The sequence below is a fragment of the Choloepus didactylus genome, chromosome 8 (assembly GCF_015220235.1).
Source record: "Choloepus didactylus isolate mChoDid1 chromosome 8, mChoDid1.pri, whole genome shotgun sequence".
Lineage (NCBI taxonomy): Eukaryota > Metazoa > Chordata > Mammalia > Pilosa > Megalonychidae > Choloepus > Choloepus didactylus.
The window spans coordinates 74,199,805-74,219,661 of NC_051314.1; positions in this window are offsets into that span (position 1 = coordinate 74,199,805).

The window sequence follows — 19,857 nt, forward strand, 5'->3', positions numbered from 1 at the left end:
TCCCAGAGCTCTGACCTAGACAAGTGTGGAGATAGCCAAGTCAGAGACAATTCAAATGCAAATGACCTCTCCCCAGGGGGTCTATCTTCCCTAAGAGGAAAGAGGCAGTGCCAAGCTCTACTACCCACCTTCCATTCAGAACCAGACCCCAGAGCCTGAGGGAAAACAGCCACATGCCACACCCCCTTACACCAGTCTGGAGCTACAGGCTGACAGGCACCACCTGCTGAAAGGAAAAGCACAGTGACTCGAGGCCTCACAGGGTGCATCAACCTTCTAAGACACCCTCAGGGAGACCTGAAACTATGGCCTTCTTCCAAAACCTGATCCCATTCTGGTCTAGGAAAACCTGATGGGGGTAACCAAGGAGGCCAGATGCCTAGACAACAGAAAACTACAGCCTACACTAGGAGGGGTGAAGTTATGGCCCAGTCAAAGAAACAAACTTACACTTCAACTGAGATACAGGCATTTAAACAACTAGTGCTGGATCAGTTCAGAAAGTTTAGGGAAGATATGGCAAAAGAGATTGTTCTAGTTTGCTAATGCTGCAGAATGCAAAACACCAGAGATGGACTGGCTTTTATAAAACGGGGGTTTATTTCACTACACAGTTACAGTCTTAAGGCCACAAAATGTCCAAGGTAACACATCAGCAATCGGGTACCTTCACTGGAGGATGGCAAATGGCATCCGGAAAACCTCTGTTAGCTGGGAAGGCATGTGGCTGGCGTCTGCTCCAAAGTTCTGGTTTCAAAATGGCTTTCTCCCAGGACATTCTTCTCTAGCAAGCTTGCTCTTCTTCAAAACGTCACTCACAGCTGCACTGAGTTTCATCTCTTTGAGTCAGCACATTTATATGGCTCCACTGATCAAGGCCCACCCTGAATGGGTGGGGCCATGCCTCAATGGAAATATCCTATCATCTACAGTTGGGTGGGGCGCATCTCCATGCAAACAACCTAATTCAAACATTCCAACTTAATACCCACTATTCTGTCTGCCCCACAAGGTTGCATCAAAGAATATGGCTTTTTCTGGGGGACATAATACATTCAAACCGGCACAGAGATGAAGCGTATAATGAAAACATTGGGCGTACATAAGGTAGAAACCGAAATTTCAAAAAACAACTAACAGAATCTATGGAAGAGAAAGGCAGAACACATGAGATGAAGGACACAATGGAGACATACAACAGCAGATCTCAAGAGGCAGAAGAAAACACTCAGAAACTGGAGAACAAGGCACCTGAAAGCCTACACACAAATGAACAGACAGAGAAAAGAGTAGAAAAAATATGAGCAATATTTTTGGGAACTTAAGGACAAAATGAAATGCAGGAGTGTACATGTCATTGGTGTCCCAGAAGGAGAAGAGACGGAAAAAGGGGCAAAAGCAATAATAGAGAACATAATCAATGAAAATTTCCCATCTCTTATGAAAGACATAAAATTATGGATCCAAGAAGCAAAGCATACCCCAAACAGAATAGACCCAAATAGGCTATGCCAAGACACTTAATCAGGTTATCAAACATCAAAGATAAAAGAGAATCCTGTAAGCAGCAAGAGAAAAGTGATCCATCACATACAAAGGAAGCTTAATAAGACTATGTGTGGATTTCTCAATAGAAACCATGGAGACAAGAAGGAAGTGCAGTGATATATTTAAGATACTGAAAGAGAAAAACCACCAACCAAGAATCCTATATCCATCAAAACTGTCCTTCAAATATGAGGGAGAACTTAAAATATTCTCGGACAAACAGACAGTGACAGAGTTTGTGAACAAGATACCTGCTCTACAGGAAACACTAAAGGGGGCACTACAGACAGAAATGAAAAGACAGGAGTGAGAAGTTTGGAAAACAATTTTGGGAGATAGTAACACAGCAATGTAAGTATACTGAACAAAGATGACTGGAATATAGTTGAAAGAGGAAGGTTAAGAGCATATGGGACACCAGAAGGAAAGAGGAAAGATAAAGACAGGTACTGTATAACTCAGTGAAACCTAGGGTGCTCAATGATTGTGATAAAAGGTACAAATGTTTTTACATGAGGTAGAACAAGTGAATGTCAACATTGCAAGGTGTTAAAAATGGGGTGGGATTGGGGGGAAAATACAGTCGATGCAAACTAGAGACTACAGTTAACAGAAACATTGTATTAGGCTTCCTTTAATATAACATAGACAATATACCAAAGCTAAATGCATATGGGGGGACACAGGGAAAGGATATGGGACTCTTGGCATTGGTGATGTTGTCTGACTCTTTATCCTACTTTAGTTTAATGCTATCTTTCCTTTTGTTGCTTCCTAGCTGTCATGTTTTGTTGGGTTTTTTTCTTTTTTTCCTCTCTTTTTTTCTTTTCTCCTGTCTCCTCCTACCTTCCTTTGACTCTTGCTTCTCCTTTGTGGAAGAAATGGAGATGTCCTTATCCAGGTAGTGGCAATAGTGGTGAATACATAGATATGTGACTATACAGGGAACCATCGATCGTTTACTTAGGATGGAATGTGTGGTGTGTGAACAAAAGCATCTTAAAATGGGTTGATGAAGAAACTTTGAGGGCATTATATTGAGTGAAATAAGACAGACACATAAGGACAAATATTAGAGGGTCTCACTGATATGAACTAATTATAATATGTAAACTCATAGACATGAAATATAAGTTATCAGGATATAGAAAGAGGCTAAAGAATGGGGAGTGGTTATTTATGAGGAGCAGAATGTTCATCTACTAGGGTGAACTTAAACATTTGGAAATGGACAGAAGTAATGGTAGCACATTGTGAGAATAACAAACAGTGCTGAATGGTGCGTGAATGTGGTGGAAAGGGTAAGCTCACAGTCAAATATGTCACCAGAAGGAAAGTTGGAGGCTAAAAGATGGGAATGTGTAAAACAGTGAATCTTATGGTGGACAATGTCTGTGATTAACTGTACAAATATTAGAAATCTGTCTCATGAACTAGAACAAATGTATGACACTATTAACTAGAAGTTAATAATAGAGGGACATATAGGAAAAATATATACATATTGCAAACTAAATACTACAGTTAGTAGTATTTTAACATTCTTTCATCAACAGTAACAAATGTACTATACCAATACTATGAATCAATAATGGAGGGGGGTGGTTAGAGGTATGGAGGATTGAGGTTCCTTTTTGTGTGTGTCTTTCTTCTTTTTCTGGAGTAATGAAAATGTTCTAAAAATTGGAAAAAAAATTAACTGTTGTGATGGATGCACTGCTGTATGATGGTACCATGGGCAAGTGATTGTGTACTTTGGATCTTTGGATAATTGTATGGTATGTGAACAATCTCAATTTAAAAAAATGGAAAAAATGTAAATGGATTGAACTTCCATTCAAAGGGCAGGTATTGGCAGATTGGATAAAAAGAGCATGACCCAACTATGAGCTATCTGCAAGGGACTCACCTGAAATCAAGGATACAATTAGGTTGAAAGTTAAAGAATGGAAAAAAATATACCATGCAAGTAGTAACAAAAGAGACGATGGAGCAGAGTGGAAAATGGGGACAGGAAGTGGAGAGGAGAGGCCTGAGTAGCCGCAGTGAGCTGGAACCGTTGGAGACGCCTAAAGGAACTGTTCCAACTCTTGCTTCCAAAATCCTTTCATAGCATCAGCTTTTAATGAAGAAGATGTAAGCCATAGGAAATGCCTCCAGAAGCAAGATGAGGGATGAAGAATATTAGAAGGGAAACAACAGCATCAGCAGAACCAAAACTCCTGTCAACAAGGAGAGCATGGTTCTCTGCTAACCAGAAGCTATGGGTGTGAAATATAAAATCTCACTTGGAAATGTCCATGACCAAGACCATTAAATAATGTGTTTTGAGATTGGGGTGTGGGGGTGAGGGTTAGTTAAAAGGAATAGTTTCCTTTTTTAAAGAATGGTATAAGACTATCTTTGAATTTGAGAGCCAACAATGTATATTCTCTGACCACAATGGAATGAAGCTTGAAATAAGTAACAGAGAGAGAAATGGAAAACCACATATATTAGAAAATTAAACAACATATTCTTAAATAACCAATGGTTAAAAGAGAAATTTCAGAAGCAAAATTAGGAAATATCTTAATGAAATGAAAACAACCACATACCAAAACTTATGAGATGCAGTAAAGACAGTGTTGAAAGGGAAATTTATAGCTCCAAAGACTTACATTAAAAAAGAAGAAAGACTTCAAATCAGAGGTCTAACTTCAAAAGTGGAAGAACTAGAAAAAAGAAAGAGCAAACTAAAACCAAAGTGAGCAGGAGGAAGGAAATAGCAAAGATTAGAGCAGAGATAAATGAAATAGAAAAAAAAAAATAGAGAATCAACAAAACATTAGCTAGACTGACAAAGAAAGAGGGAGGATAGAAATAATGAAAATCATAAATGAAAAGGGGGACATTACTTCCAACCTTGCCAAAATAAAAAGGAGTATAAGAGGATACTATGAGCAATTGTATGCCAAGAAATTAGATAATCTAGATAAAATGGAAAAATTCCTAGAAATATGCAAATTATTACACTGACTCAAGAAGAAATAGAAGACTTCAAAAACCAATTACTGTGGGTGAGGCAAGATGGCAGAATGGTGAGGTGTGGGTTTTAGTTACTCCTCCAGGGCATTTGGTAGAAAGCAAGGAACTGTGTGGACTGGACACTGCAGAGGAATTTGACTTTAGGCATACTTCATACAACACTCATGAATGAGCAGAGTAGCTGAGATCAGCAAAATCTGTAAGTTCTTGCAGCCAGGGGGCCTGTGCCCCTCCCTGCCAGGCACAGTCCCAAGGGAGGAGGGGCCATTGGTGCTGGGAACCAGGAAGGAGAACTGCAGTTGCAACACTGATTAACAAACTCAGACTCCTGAACAAAAACTCCAATGATAGATAAACTGATACCAGGCACCGGAGAGTCTAGGAAAAGTCAGCCCAGTGGGGAGGAGATACGACTAGCCAAAACAGCAAAAAAAAATAAAAAATAATAAAAACAGAGACTTTTGAGTTGGGATAAACATAATATGGAGAAAGGCGAGGCTCAAACAGAACCAGGCAGATATGCAAACCCAGAGGGCCAGGCCCTTCTCTGAAAAGCCAGTTTTTCTGCTTTCTTGATTGTTCCTTAATCACCCTCAACACCTTGTCTTTTAGCATTTCAATAGCTCATCAGAACTTCAAGGACTGTAAATAGTCCATACTGGGCCCTTCTTTTTCTTTTTTTCTTTTTTTTTCTTTTTTTTTAATCTTTTTTCTTTTTCTTTTTTTTTTTTTTTTTTTTTAAGAATGATTCTAAGAAGCCCATTACAGAAGCCTCAAAGACTTTGCAATTTGGGCCCAGGCAAGAGCAGAGCTAAGATAGCTCTAGAGACAAGCAATAAGACTAGTAGTGGCAGAGAAAATTTGCTAAACACCATAACTTCCCAGAAAGGGGGGCGTGGCCCACTCCATGTGCAGCCTCCTTCTGGGAACTCAGATCCCAGGAGCTGGAATTCAGAACCAGCTTCAGTTAGCCATGCCCCTGACAGGGTCAGGGTCACCAGGAGAACTAAAGGCTTGATACCCCTCATACTGGTGGAGGAGCTGTGGGCTGGTAAGTGCTACCTGCTGGACAGCATAGGAGAAAGGACAGAGTCTAGATGCCCTCACAAGAGGGTCTCATTCTCAAGGAACTCCATATGCTCTTCCTGAGACCTGGGCCTCTCTAGACTGGAAAAACCTGACTGGGGTTGACCATATCTGAAGAGACCCTCACACAAAAAGGCTACATAGAGGCAGGGCAAGAAACAGAAAAACAAGTGGTGAAAAACTCTAATCAACTAAATAGAACCTAAGTTAGAGGCCTAGAATACGTTGAACTAAACACCAGAGATTAGAGAACAAAGCCAACCAATAAGAAAACCCAAGGTAAAAGAGAGAAAATGAGCTCCAGAATAAACTAATCAAGAAAGTCAGATGCCTAGACAGCTCAAGATAATGAGCCATACTAGGAAACATAAAAATATGGACCAGCCAAAGGAACAAACTAATAGTTCAACCAAGATACAGGAGTTGAAGCAACTAATGCTGAATCAATTCAATGAACTGAACGAAGAACTAATTAAAGATGTTCAAACAAATCTAAATCAATTCAAAAATCAAGTCAATTAACTGAGGGAAGACATAGCAAAAGAGATGAAGGATGTAAGGAAGACACTGGGTGACCATAAAGAAGAATTCATAAACTTGAAAAAACAAATGGCACAACTTATGAGAATGAAGGGCAAAACGGAGGAGCTGAAAAAGACAATAGAGGGATACAACAGTAGATCTGAACAGGCAGAAGAAAGGATAAGTGAATTGGAAGACCAGACATTTGAATTCATACCCACAAAAGAACAGATGGTAAAAAGAATGGAAAAATATGAGCAAGGTCTTAGGGAGCTGAGTGACAACATGAAGCACACTAATATACAAGTTATGGGTGAAGAGAGGGGAAAGGGGAAGAAAGAATAATAGAAGAAATAATCACTGAAAACTTCCAAACTCTTATGAAAGACAGAAAATTACAGATTCAAGAAGTACAGTGCATCCCAAACAGAACAGACCCCAATAGACCTACTCCAAGATGCTTACTGATCAGATTGTCTAATGTCAAAGGCAAAGAGAGAAATCTGAAAGCAGCAAGAGAAAAGCAATCCATCACATACAAGGGAAGCTTGATAAGACTATGCACAGACTTCTATGCAGAAATCCTGGAGGCGAGAAGACAGTGGTATGATACATTTAAGATTCTGAAAAAGAAGAATTGTCAACCAAGAATTCTATATCCAGCAAAACTATCCTTCAAAACTGAGGGAGAGATTAAAATATTTTCAGACAGACACTGAGAGAGTTTGTGAATAAGAGATAGGCACTACAAGAAATACTAAAGGGAGCTATAAATACTAAAGGGAATGATAAAAAGAGAGGGAGGAAAAAATAAGACATGATATATAAAATCCAAAAGACAAAATGGTAGAAGAAAGAACTGACCTTACAGTAATAACACTAAATGTTAATGGATTAAATTCCCCAATAAAAAGACACAGACTGGCAAAATAGATTAAGAAACAGGATCGATCAATATGCTGTCTACAAGAAACTCACTTTAGACACAAGGACAAAAATAGGCTGAAAGTAAAAGGTTGGAAAAAGATATTTCATGCAAACAGCAATGAGAATAAAAGTGGAAGTAACTATATTAATATCAAAGTAGACTTCAAAAGTAAAACAATTAAAGAGACAGAGAAGGACACTATATAATAATAAAAGGGTCAATTCATCAAGAAAACATAACAATCATAAATATTTATGCACCAAGCCAGAATGCCCCAAAATTCATGAGGCAAACACTGAGAACACTGAAAGGAGAAGTAGACAACTCCACAATAATAGTTGGAGATGTCAATACACCACTTTCATCAATGGATAGAACATCTAGACAGAGGATCAATAAGGAAACAGGTGTTGAATTTTATGATAAATGAACTAGACTTGACAGACACTTGTAGAACACTACACCCCACAACAGCAGGATACACATTTTTCTCAAGTGCTCATGGAACATTCTCTAGGATAGACCACATGTTGAGTCACAAAGCAAATCTCAAGAAATTGATAAATACTGTTATTATAAAAAACACTTTCTCAGATCATAATGGAATGAAGTTGGAAATAAATAACAGGCAGAAGATTGTAAAATTCACAAATACATGGAGACTAAACAACACACTCTTAGGAAACCAGTGGGTAAAGGAAGAAACTGCAAGAGAAATTAGTAAATACCTCAAGGCAAATGACAATGAAAACACAACATATCAAAACTTATGGGATGCAGCAAAGGCAGTGCTAGGAAGGAAATTTATTGCCATAAACACCTATACTAAAAGAGAAGAGAGAGCAAAAATTGAGGAATTAACTGTCCACCAGGAGGAACTAGTGAAAGAACAGCAAACTAACCCCAAAGCAAACAGAAGGAAAGAAATAACAAAGATGAGAGCAGAAATAAATGAAACTGAGAACAGGAAAACAATAGAGAGAATCAACAAACCCAGAAGCTAGTTCTTCAGGAAAATCAACAAAATTGATGGACCCCTAACTAGGCTAACAAAAAGAGAGAGAGAGAGAGAGAGAGAGAGAGAGAGAGAGAGAGACAGACAGAGAGAGAGAGAGAGAGAGAGAGAGAGAGAGAGAATGGGTGCAAATAAATGCAATCAGAAAAGGGAAAGGATACATAACTATTGACCCTGCAGAAATAAAGGAGATAATGAGAAGATACTATGAGCAACTGTATGCTAAAAAACTAGACAACTTACATGAAATGGACAACTTCCTAGAAAAGCATAAACAACCAACACTGACCCAAGAAGAAATAGATGACCTCAACAAACCAATCACAAGTAAAGAGATTGAGTCAGTCATCAAAAAGCTCCCAAAATAGAAAAGCCCAGGACCAGATGGCTTCACACATGAATTCTACCAAGCATTCAAAAAAGAATTAGTACCAATCCTGCTCAAACTCTTCAAAAAAATTGAAGAGGGGGGAAACCTACCAAACTCATTCTATGAAGCCAACATCATCCTAATACCAAAATCAGACAAAGATACTACAAAAAAAGAAAATTATAGACCAATCTCTTTAATGAATATAGATGCAAAAATCCTCAACAAAATACTTGCAAATTGAATCCAGCAGCACACTGAAAGAATTATACACCATGACCAGCTGGGGTTTATTCCAGGTATGCAAGTCTGGTTCAACACAAGAAAATCAATTACTGTAATACATCACATCAATAAATCAAAGCAGAAGAAACACATGATCATCTCAATCAGTGCAGAAAAGGCATTTGACAAAATTCAACATCCTTTCTTGATGAAAACACTTCAAAGGATAGGAATAGAAGGGAATTTTCTCAATATAATAAAAGCAATATATGAAAAACCCACAGCTAACATCAAACTAAATGAGGAGAGATGAAAGCTTTCCCTCTAAGATCAGGAATAAGATAGGGGTGCCCACTGTCACCATTGTTATGTGAATAACTAGATCAATTAGGCAAGAAAAAGAAATAAAAGGCATCCAAATTGGAGAGGTAGAAGCAAAACCTTCACTCTTTGCAGATGACATGATTCTATATGTAGAAAATCCAGAAAAATCTACAGCAAAGCTATTAGAGCTAATCAATGAATATAGCAAAGTTGCAGGCTACAAGATCAACATGCAAAAGTATGTAGTGTTCTTATACACAAGTAATGTGCAACAAGAGGAAGAAAAATCCCATTTACAATAGCAACCCAAAGAATCAAGTATTTAGGAATAAACTTAACAAAGGCCACAAAAGACCTATACAAAGAAAACTACAAGAAACTGCTAAAGGAAATTGAATAGGACCTAAAGAATGGAAAAACATACCATGTTCATGGATTGGAAGACGAAATATAATTAAGATGTCAACTCTACCTAAACTGATTTATAGATTCAATGCAATGCCAATCAAAATCCCAACAACTTACTTTGCAGAAATAGAAAAACCAATAACCAAATTTACTTGGAAATGCAAGGTACCCCGAATAGCCAAAAATATCTTGAGAAAGAGGAGTGAAGTGGAAGGTCTCACACTACCTGACTTTGAAGCACATTACAAAGCTACAGTTCTCAAAACAGCATGGTACTGGCATGAGGACAGAGATACTGACCAATGGAATTGAATTGAGTGTTCAGAAATAGACCCTCACATCTACAGACAATTGATCTTATAAGGCTGTCAAGCCAAAGCAACTGGGATAGAGCAGCCTCTCAAATAAATGGTATTTGGAGATCTGGATATCCATTTCCAAAAGAATGAAATAGGACCCCTTTCTCACACCTTATACAAAGCTTAACTTAAAATAGGTCAAAGACTTAAACATAAGCACTAAGATGATAAGACTCTTAGGAAAATATCTTAAATATCTTATAATAGGAGGTGGTTTCCTAGACATTACATCCAAAGTGCGAGCAACCAAAGAACACATAGACAATGGGATCTCTCAAAATCAAACACTTTTGTACATCAAAGGACTTTGTTAGAAAAAGTAAAAAGGCAGCCTACACAATGGGAAACAATATTTGGAAACCATATATTAGATGAGAGTTTAATACCCCAAATATATAAAGCGCTCCTACAACTCAACAACAGGAATACAACCAACCCAATTAAAAAATGGGCAAAAGACGTGGGCAGACACTTTTCTGAAGAGGAAATACAAATGGCTCAAAAACATATGAAAAAATGCTCATCTTCACTGGCTATTAGGGAATGCAATCAAAACCACAGCGAGATAACATTCATGCCTACCAGAATGACCATTATACAAAAAACAGAAAATTACAAGTGCTGGAGAGGATGTGGAGAAAGAGGCACACTTATTCATTGCTGGTGGGAATGTAGAATGGTGTAACTATTCTGGAAGATAGTGTGGCAGTTCCTCAGGAAGCTAAGTATAGATTTGCCATATGACCCAGCTATTCAATTGCTAGGTATATACTCAAAGGAACTGAAAGCTAAGACACAAATGGACATTTGTAAACCAATGTTTATTGAAGCATTATTCATGATTGCCAAGAGATGGAAACAGCCCAAATGTCCATCAATGGATGACTGTATAAACAAACTGTGCTATATTACACATAATGGAATATTATGCAGCTGTAAGACAGAACAAATACATGGAACATACAATAATGTGGATGAACCTTGAGGACATTATGTTGAGTGAATTTAACCAGAAACAAAAGGACAAATACTGTATGGTCTCACTAATATGAACTAAAATTAATGAGCAAAATTTGAGAGTTAAAAGTTGATAACACAGGCTACCAGGAGATAGAAAGAGGGTAGAGATCAGGCATTTGATGCTGAAGGACTACAGAATGTTCAGCAGGATTGACTGTATAGAGCCAGAAATAGCATAATACTGTGTGATGGTAGCACAATATTGTAAGTACACCAAACAAAGATGTCTGTGAGTACAGCTGAAAGAGGTGGGATAGGGGAATGGATGACACCAGAGGTAAAGATAGATGATGAAGACTGGGACTGTATAACTTGGCAAAAACTGAGGTGGCCAATGACTGTTACTAAATGTGCAAATATAAAAATGTTCTTACATGTGGGAGAACAAATGAATGTCAACCATGCAGAGTGTTGAAAAAGGGACAGTATTTGGAAAAAACATAATCAAAGCAAACCAGAGTCTATGGTCAACAGTCACATTGTAATATGCTGTATTACATATTATATGTAATGTAACAAAAGCAATATACTAAGTTAAATGTGTATGAGAGGGGGATATAAGGGAGGGATCTGGGATTCTTGGTAGTGGTGTTGTTTTCTGTCCTTACTATTATATTGTATTGTATGACATTTTATTTTTCTTTTTATTATCTTTTTTATTATTCACCAAAAAAAAAATTTTTTTTCATAGTAATCAATATGTTCAAGTGCTGACTGTGGTGATAAATGTACAACTATATGATGATACCATGAACAATTGATTGTACACTGTGGGTAATTGTATGGTATGTGAATATATCTCTATAAAATTGTAGGAAAAAACATAAATAAGGATAAAAGTGCTGGAGAAAACATGGAGAGAGGGATGTACCTATTTACTGTTGATTAGGAGGCAGAATGGTGTAGCCTTTCTGGAGGTCAGTGTGGTAGTCCCACAAGAAGCTAAGTATGTGGGGGCCATAAGGTCCTGCAACATCATTATCGGGTACATACTTGGAAGATCTGAGAACAGAGACATGAATGGACATTTGCACATTGGTGTTTATGGAGACAGTATTCATGATTTGTAGTGGGTGGAGGTGGCCTGAGGTTGTACTGACTGACAGAATGGTGAACTGTGGTGTATGCACACAATGGAATGTTGAGCAACTATGAGAAGGAGTGAAGTTGTGAGGCAGGCAACAAGGTGAATGGATCCTGTAGGCAGCATTTTGAGTGAAGTACACCAGAAACAAAGGCAAACACTATAATGCCTCACTGATATGGATGAACTACAATGTGTAAACTCAGAATTGAATCTTAGCGCGCAGCTTAACAGGGAAATGATTATTGTAATGGTCCCTAGATTATAAGCTCTTACATCAGTCAAATCTATTCCTGAATTGTAATGGCTATCTCCAAACTCTGAGATGTTGATCCCTTTGGTGTATAACCTGATTGGTCTCTGGAACATTGGGTATCTGTGTGACACCTGAAACTCAGCTAGAGCTTGGCAGATACAAATGTCAGTATTATCGCATACAGCAAATGTTAAAAAAAAAAAAAAGGAATGAAAAAGAGCCCAGACTTCAATTAGAGATATGAATGAAGCAGATCTGGTTAAGATTAGGGCAAATTGGGCCAAAGGATAAAGGTTTAAACAGACTGTGAAGTTATGTTAAAACTTCAACTTACATGTGAGACCAAGGGAAGAGATGTTTATTTGGTGTAGGTTCTATATTTTCTAAAAAATATAACTTCTACAGTCAGTTTATTCAAACACCATTACATGGGACTTTGAATAGGAAGTGAGATATGGTAGGTCTGCAAAGGTTAGAGTGAAATAGCAACACATCCCAAAGTAATTTGGATAGAGAATAAAAATATATATGCAGGGCCCCCCTGAGGAGCTGTGGGAGGATACGAAGGTGTTGGGCTTCCTCACCTGGATTGTTGCTGATGTTCTCTCAAACATTGGGGACTGACAGATTGATGTGCTGAGCCCTCTGTCTTGGGGCTTGCCCCTATGAAGCTTGTTACTGCAAAGGAAAGGCTAAACCTGCTTATAATTGTGCCTAAGAGTCTCCCCCTGAGTGCCTCTTTGTTGCTCAGATGTGGCCCTCTCTCTCTAACTAAGCTACCTCAGCAGGTGATCTCACTGCCTTCTTGCCTACATGGGACCTGACTCCCAGGAGTGCAAATCTCCCTGGCAATACAGGATCTAACTCCCAGGGATTAATCTGGACCCAGCATCATAGGATTGAGAACATCTTCTTGACCAAAGGGGGTATGTGAAATGAAATGAAATAAAGCCTCAGTGGCTGATAGATTTCAAATGGAGTCAAGACGTCACTCTGGTGGACATTCTTATGCCCTATATAGATAACAGTTTTCAGGTTTTAATGTATTGGAATAGCTAGAAGTAAATACCTGAAAATATCAAACTCCAACGAAGTAGTCTTTACGCTTAAAGATGATTGTATAACAATGTAGCTTACAAGGGGTGACAGTGTGATTGTGAAAACCTTGTGGATCGCACTCCCTTTATCCAGTGTATGGATGGATGAGTAGATAAATGGGGACAAAAACTGAATGAAAAATAGGATGGGATGGGGAGGATGATTTGGGTGTTCTTTTTACTTTTATTTTTTATGCTTATTCTGATTCTTTCTGGTGTAAGGAAAATGTTCAAAAATAGATTGGGATGATGAAGGCATAAATATATTATGGTACTGTGAACAGTTGATTGTACACCATGGATGACTGTATGGTATGTGAATATATCTCAATAAAACTGAATTTTAAAACAAAGAGATGGAGGAGTTGTAACCAAGAAGTTAGGATTTAAGGGATGATTTTTTTATGGAATCATTATATAGATATTCCTTTTTACTTTCTAGTATATTAGCATAGACAGAAGGAAATACCTGAAATCTCTGAACTGTAATCCAACTGCTGTGATCTCTGCTAAGGATTGCATATCCTCTATCTTCTGCTCTTGTGATTGTAGAAACCTCGTGATTGACCCCTCACTTGTACCCATTTTATCATTTTCTTTTTTTACTTTGGAGTCTTGTGATTACTAAAGACAGCCCCTAATATTTATTAATGAAGGACCTTAGGTCAGTCCAGAACTAAGCCACCCCAAGTCCAAAGTTATCTTGATAACCAAACCTTGACCTAACCAAAATGGGCATGCCTGACATGCACAGTAGCTTAGACTTTAACCTATAAGTCACCTATACCTCATTATAATACTAAAGGTCATGCCCATCATCATATTAAGGCTGCTATTTTCTTACATATGTTCTGTGACTAAGTATGTAATCAATTTGCACATGCTCAATAAGTAGATCACTTCTAATTACATCATCTGGGGCCATTGTGCTCATTATCCTAAAACCTGCCCATCTTTTAATACTATAAAGCTATCAGAATTACTGCAGTTCAGGGAGACAGATTTTTGGGCTGATAGGCCATCTGGTCTTCTGCTTTATGCGTAACAATAAACTCTTTCTCTCTTTGAAAAACTTAGTGTCTCAGAATTGGTTATTTTAGTGCATTGAGCAAAGAATCCACCACCTTTGTCCAGTAACAGCTTCTTCCAAACACTTGAATGAAATTGGAAGCAGAATCTTTGGCAAAGTTTCCAGCAGGAAAGAGAACCCTGAAGACATCTTGATTTTAGCCTTCTGTGGTTATGAGCAGAAAATGCAGGCACATTGTGCCTGGAAACAGTGAGATAATTTTTTTGTCTTAACACACTATGCTTGTAGAATGTTAACACAGCGAGAGCTATATGTGCAATGGTAATCCTTAGAACAACATGTAAAGTTATACAAAATATATACAAAGAGGGATTTTCAGGAAAAAAATCCATAGACAAAGGAAGATGTAAAATTAAAAAAAAAAAAATTACTAGGAAACACATTGAATCAGTAATCAAAAATCTCCCAAAAAAGAAAAGCCCAGACCAGATGACTATGCAGTGGGATTCTACCAAACATTCTAAGAAGTCTTAACTCCAATTCTGCTCAAACTCTTCCAAAAAATCAAAGAGGAAGGAACACTCCCTGATTCATTCTATGAGGCCAACATCACCCTCATGCCAAAACCAGATAAAGATACTACAAGAAAACTGCAAGCCAATATCTCTTATGAATATAGATGCAAAAATCCTGGAAAAAAAAATTCTAGCAAACTGAATTCAGCACCATATTAAAAGAATTATACCACCATGATCAAGTGGGATTTATCCCCAATGTGCAGGTTTGTCCACATAAGAAAATCACTTAATGCAATACACCACAGTAACAGAATGAAGGAGAAAAACCTCAGGATCATCTTAATGCAGAAAAAGCATTTGACAAAATACAGCACCTTTTCTTGATAAAAACACTTGGAACACTCAGAATAGAAGGAAACTTCCTCAACATGATAAAGGGCATATATGAAAAGCCCACAACTAACATCCTACTTAATGGTGAAAGACTGAAAGTATTCTGTCTAAGATCAGGAACAAGATAAGGATGCACATTGTCACCACTATTATTCAACATTGTACTTGCCAGAGCAGTTGGGCAAGAAGAAGAAATTAAAGGCATCCAAGATGGAAAGAAAGAAGTAAAACTTTCCCTATTTTCAGATGACATGATCTTATATACAGAAAGAACCACAACAAAGCTCCTAGAACAAATAAATGAATTCAGCAAAATGGCGAGTTACAAAATCAACACCCAAGTATCAGTAATATTTCTATACATAAGCAATGAACAATCAGAAGATGAAATCAAGAAAAATATTCCATTCACAATAACAACTAAAAGAAATCAAATATCTAGGAATAAATCTACCAAGGATGTAAAGGACATATACACAGAAAACTACAAAACACTGCTAAAAGAAAACAAAGAAGACATGAATAAATGCAAGGACATTCCATATTAGAAGACTAAATATTGTTAAGGTGTCAATCCTACCCAAAGCAATTTATGTATTCAATGCAACCCCTATCAAAATTCCAACAATCCTCTTTGTAAAAATAGAAAAGTCAACCATTAAATTTATGTGGAAGGGACCCCAAAGAGCTAAAGCCATCTTGAAAACAAAGAATGAAGTTGGAGGATTCACACTTCCCAATCTTAAAACTTATTACAAAGCCATGGTGAATCAAAACAGCATGGTACTGGCACAAGGAAAGACATATAAATCAATGGAATAGATTTGAGAGCTCAGAAATCAACTCTTACATTTATGGCCAATCAACTTTTGACAAGAGGGCAAAGACCAATCAATTGGGAAAGAATAGTCTCTTCAACAAATGGTGCTTGGAAAACTGGATCTCCATTTGCAAAAAAAAGAAGCAGGACCCCTACCTCACACCTTGTGCAACAATCAACTCCAAATGGATCAAAGACCTAAATATAAGAGGTAGAACTATCAAACTCCTAGGAGAAAACATCGTCAGGACCTTGTGTTAAGCAACGGTTTCTTAGACCATATATGCAAAGTGCAAGCAACAAAAGAAAAAATAGATAAATGGGAACTCAACAAAATTAAAAACTTTGTGCCTCAAAGGTCTTTATCATGAGAGTAAAACAACAACCTACACAATCATAGAAAATATTCAGAAACCACATATTTGATAAAGTTTTAATGTCCAGAATATATAAAGAAACTTTTGAACTTAACAACAAAGACAAACAACCCAATTTAAAAATGGGCAAAAGACTTGAATAGGCATCTCTCAAAAAAAGAGATACAAATGGTCAAAAAGTACATGAAAAGATGCTCAATATCATGAGCTAACAGAAAAAGGCAAATCAAAACCATAATGAGATGCTACTCTAGAGCAAAAGTCTGCTTTCAAAGGCCATCTCCAAAATACCTTTGTAAACTGCAGTTCCTCTCGCAGCTCCTGTGCATCTTGGCTGTAGCAAGCTGACTCCTTCTGTCTGAGCTTATATCTTGCCCCAGTAATTTAATTCAGACCCACCCTGAATGGGTGGGGCAACACCTCCATGGAAATTATCCAACCAAAGGTCTTGTCCACAGTTGATTGAATCACTTCTCCATGGAAACATCCAAAGGATTCCAAAATCCAATCAACATTAATATGTCTGCCCACACAAGATTGCATCAAAGATAATGGCATTTTAGGGGACATAATACATCAAACTGGCACAACATAGAATGGAATCTTATGCAGCTGTAAGAAGAAATGAAGTCCTGATACATGCAACAACGTGGATGAACCTTGAAGACACCATGTTGAGTGAATAAGCGAGACACAAAGAGACAAATACTGTATGATATCACTGATTTGAAATGGTTGGAATAAACAACCTCAAAGAGGCAGGGTTTGGAGTAGAGGTTACTGGGGGATGGGGTGGGGAAGAGGAGTGGGAGGTTGGGGCTTGAAATATACAGGGTTCCTCTTCAGAATTATGGAGGTGTTTTGGTGATGGATGGTGGTGGTGGTGGCACAGCATTGTGAACATGATTAACAGCACTGAAATATGTCTGAATGTGACTAGAGGGGGAAATGTTAGATTGTATATATGGTAATAGAATAAAATTTTTTTGAAAATCCGTGGAATTATGCTACACAAATAGTTAACCCTAAGTTAAATCATGGACTATGGTTAATAGTACAATTATAAAAAAGTGCTTTCATTCACGAGATGTTCAACATCACTAGCTATTTGAGAAATGCAAATTCAAACTACAAGATAATAATTGCATACCTATTAGAGTGGCCACTATTGAAAAAAACAGAAAGCTACAGTTTTGGAGAGGATGTGGAAAAATCAGAACACTTATTCACTCTTGGTGATAATGTAGAATGGTGCAGCTACTGTAGAATACAGTTTGGCAGTTCCTCAAGGAGCTAGGTATAGAACTATCATATAGGTATGATCTGGCATTCTCACTACTAGATATACACTCAGAAGAACTGAGAGCAGGGACGCAAACAGACAATTTTCCCACTGATATTCATAGCAGCATTATTTACAATTGCCATAAGATGGAAACAACACAGGTGTCCATCAACCAATAAATGGATAAACAAAATGTGATATATACATGTGATGGGATATTATGCAGCTGCAAGAAGAAATGAAGTCATGACACATAGGACTACATGGATGAACCTTGAGGACATTATGTTGAGTGAAATAAGTCAGACACAAAAGGACAAATAGTGTATAACCTCACTAATATGAACTAAATATAACTAGCAAGCTCATGATTTTAATATCTAGAACATAGGTGACCAGAAGATAGAATGAGGGCAAAGAAGGGGGAGCTGATGTTTAATTTTTGCAGAATGTGTAATAAGGTTGATTGTAAATGTTTGGAAATGCATGAAGCACATTATAGAACGTAATTAACAGCAATGATATGTGGGTGCAATTGTGGTTGAAAGGGAAGGTTTAGGGTCATGTATGTCACTACGAGGAAAGCCAGAGGATGAAACATGGGACTGTATAACATAGTGAACCCTCTTCAGGGTGAAAATGTTATAGAATTGATTGTGGTGATGAATGCACAACTTTGTGAATATACTAGAAAACACTGATTGTACACTTTAGATGGATGGTATGGTATGTGTATTTATCTCAATAAAACTGCTTTAAAAAAAAAAGTGTGCTTTCATCAATTGTAACAAGTGTTCCACACCAATGCAGGCTGTTAATAGGGTGGTGTATTAGTTAGTGTTCTCTAGGGAAACAGAATCAACAAGAGATATCTATAAATATAAAGTTTATAGAAGTGTCTCACACAACTGTGGGGATGCATGAGTCAAATTCCATAGGGCAGGCAGCAAACTGGCAACTCCAATGAAGATGTTCAATGAACTCCTCAGGCCACAAATTGGCAACTCCAAAGAAGGTGTTCGATGACTCCTCAGGACACGCTTCACTGGCCAGCCAAAAAAAAGTGAAGTTCCTCTATCTTTCTCGCTTAAGTCTTCAACTGATTTGATTAAATCCAGCTGATTGAATTCTCTCATTATGGAAGACATGCCTTCGTTGATGTAATCAGTCACAGCTGCAGCCAACTGACTGATATTTAATAAACCAGCCACAAATGTCTTTGTAGTAACAGTTTAGGCCAGTGCTTGCTTGACCAGACACCTGGACACCATCACCTGGCCAAGATGACACATGAACCTAACCATCACAGGTGGTATATAGAAATCCTATATTTTGTGCATGATTGTTTTGTAAACCCACAACTTTGCTAATAAAAAAAAAATACAATCAAATTAGAAAAAAAAAAAAAGATAAGCATTGCCCAGAAGCCATGCTTTTAACCACCATGATAAACTGCCTTGAAGGTATTTAAAGTTTCATGTTTCCAGCTGCCTACCTGGTTATTTTCCACCTTTCACCTTTATCTCCCACCTCCCTCACACCTGAACAATCCCTCCTGTACTCCTCATCTCCGTTAATGCATTTGCCAGTTTGGATATATTATGTACCCCCCAAAAAACCATGTTTTAATCCTATCTTGTGGGATATTTGGATTAGGTTGTTTCCATGGAGATGTGACTCACCCAAATGTGGGTGATAACTCTTGATTGAATGTTTCCATGGAGATTTGACCCCACCCATTCAGGGTAGGTTTTGATTTGTTCGCTGGACTACTTAAGAGAGCTCCAGGCCCAGAAGCTTGCTGAAGCTTTGAGATGCTAGCCCAGAATTTGCTCCAGAGAAGATAATAGAGGATAAAATGCCCAAGAGCAGCTGAGAGGGACATTTTGGAGAGCAGCTGAGAGAGACTTTTCGAGACATGCTTGGTTGCTGACAGAGATGTTCAGAGATGCTTGGAGTGGCAGACAGAAGGATGTTTGGAGATGCTCAGCTAAGGACACATAGGAGTTGAGAGAAGAGCTGAAACACTACCCAAGACCAGCAGATGCCAGCCACATGCCTTCCCAGCTGACAGAAGTGTTCTGGATGCCATCAGCCTTTCTTCAGTGAAGGTATCCTCTTGTTGATGCCTTAGTTTGGATACTTTTATGGCCATAGAACTGTAA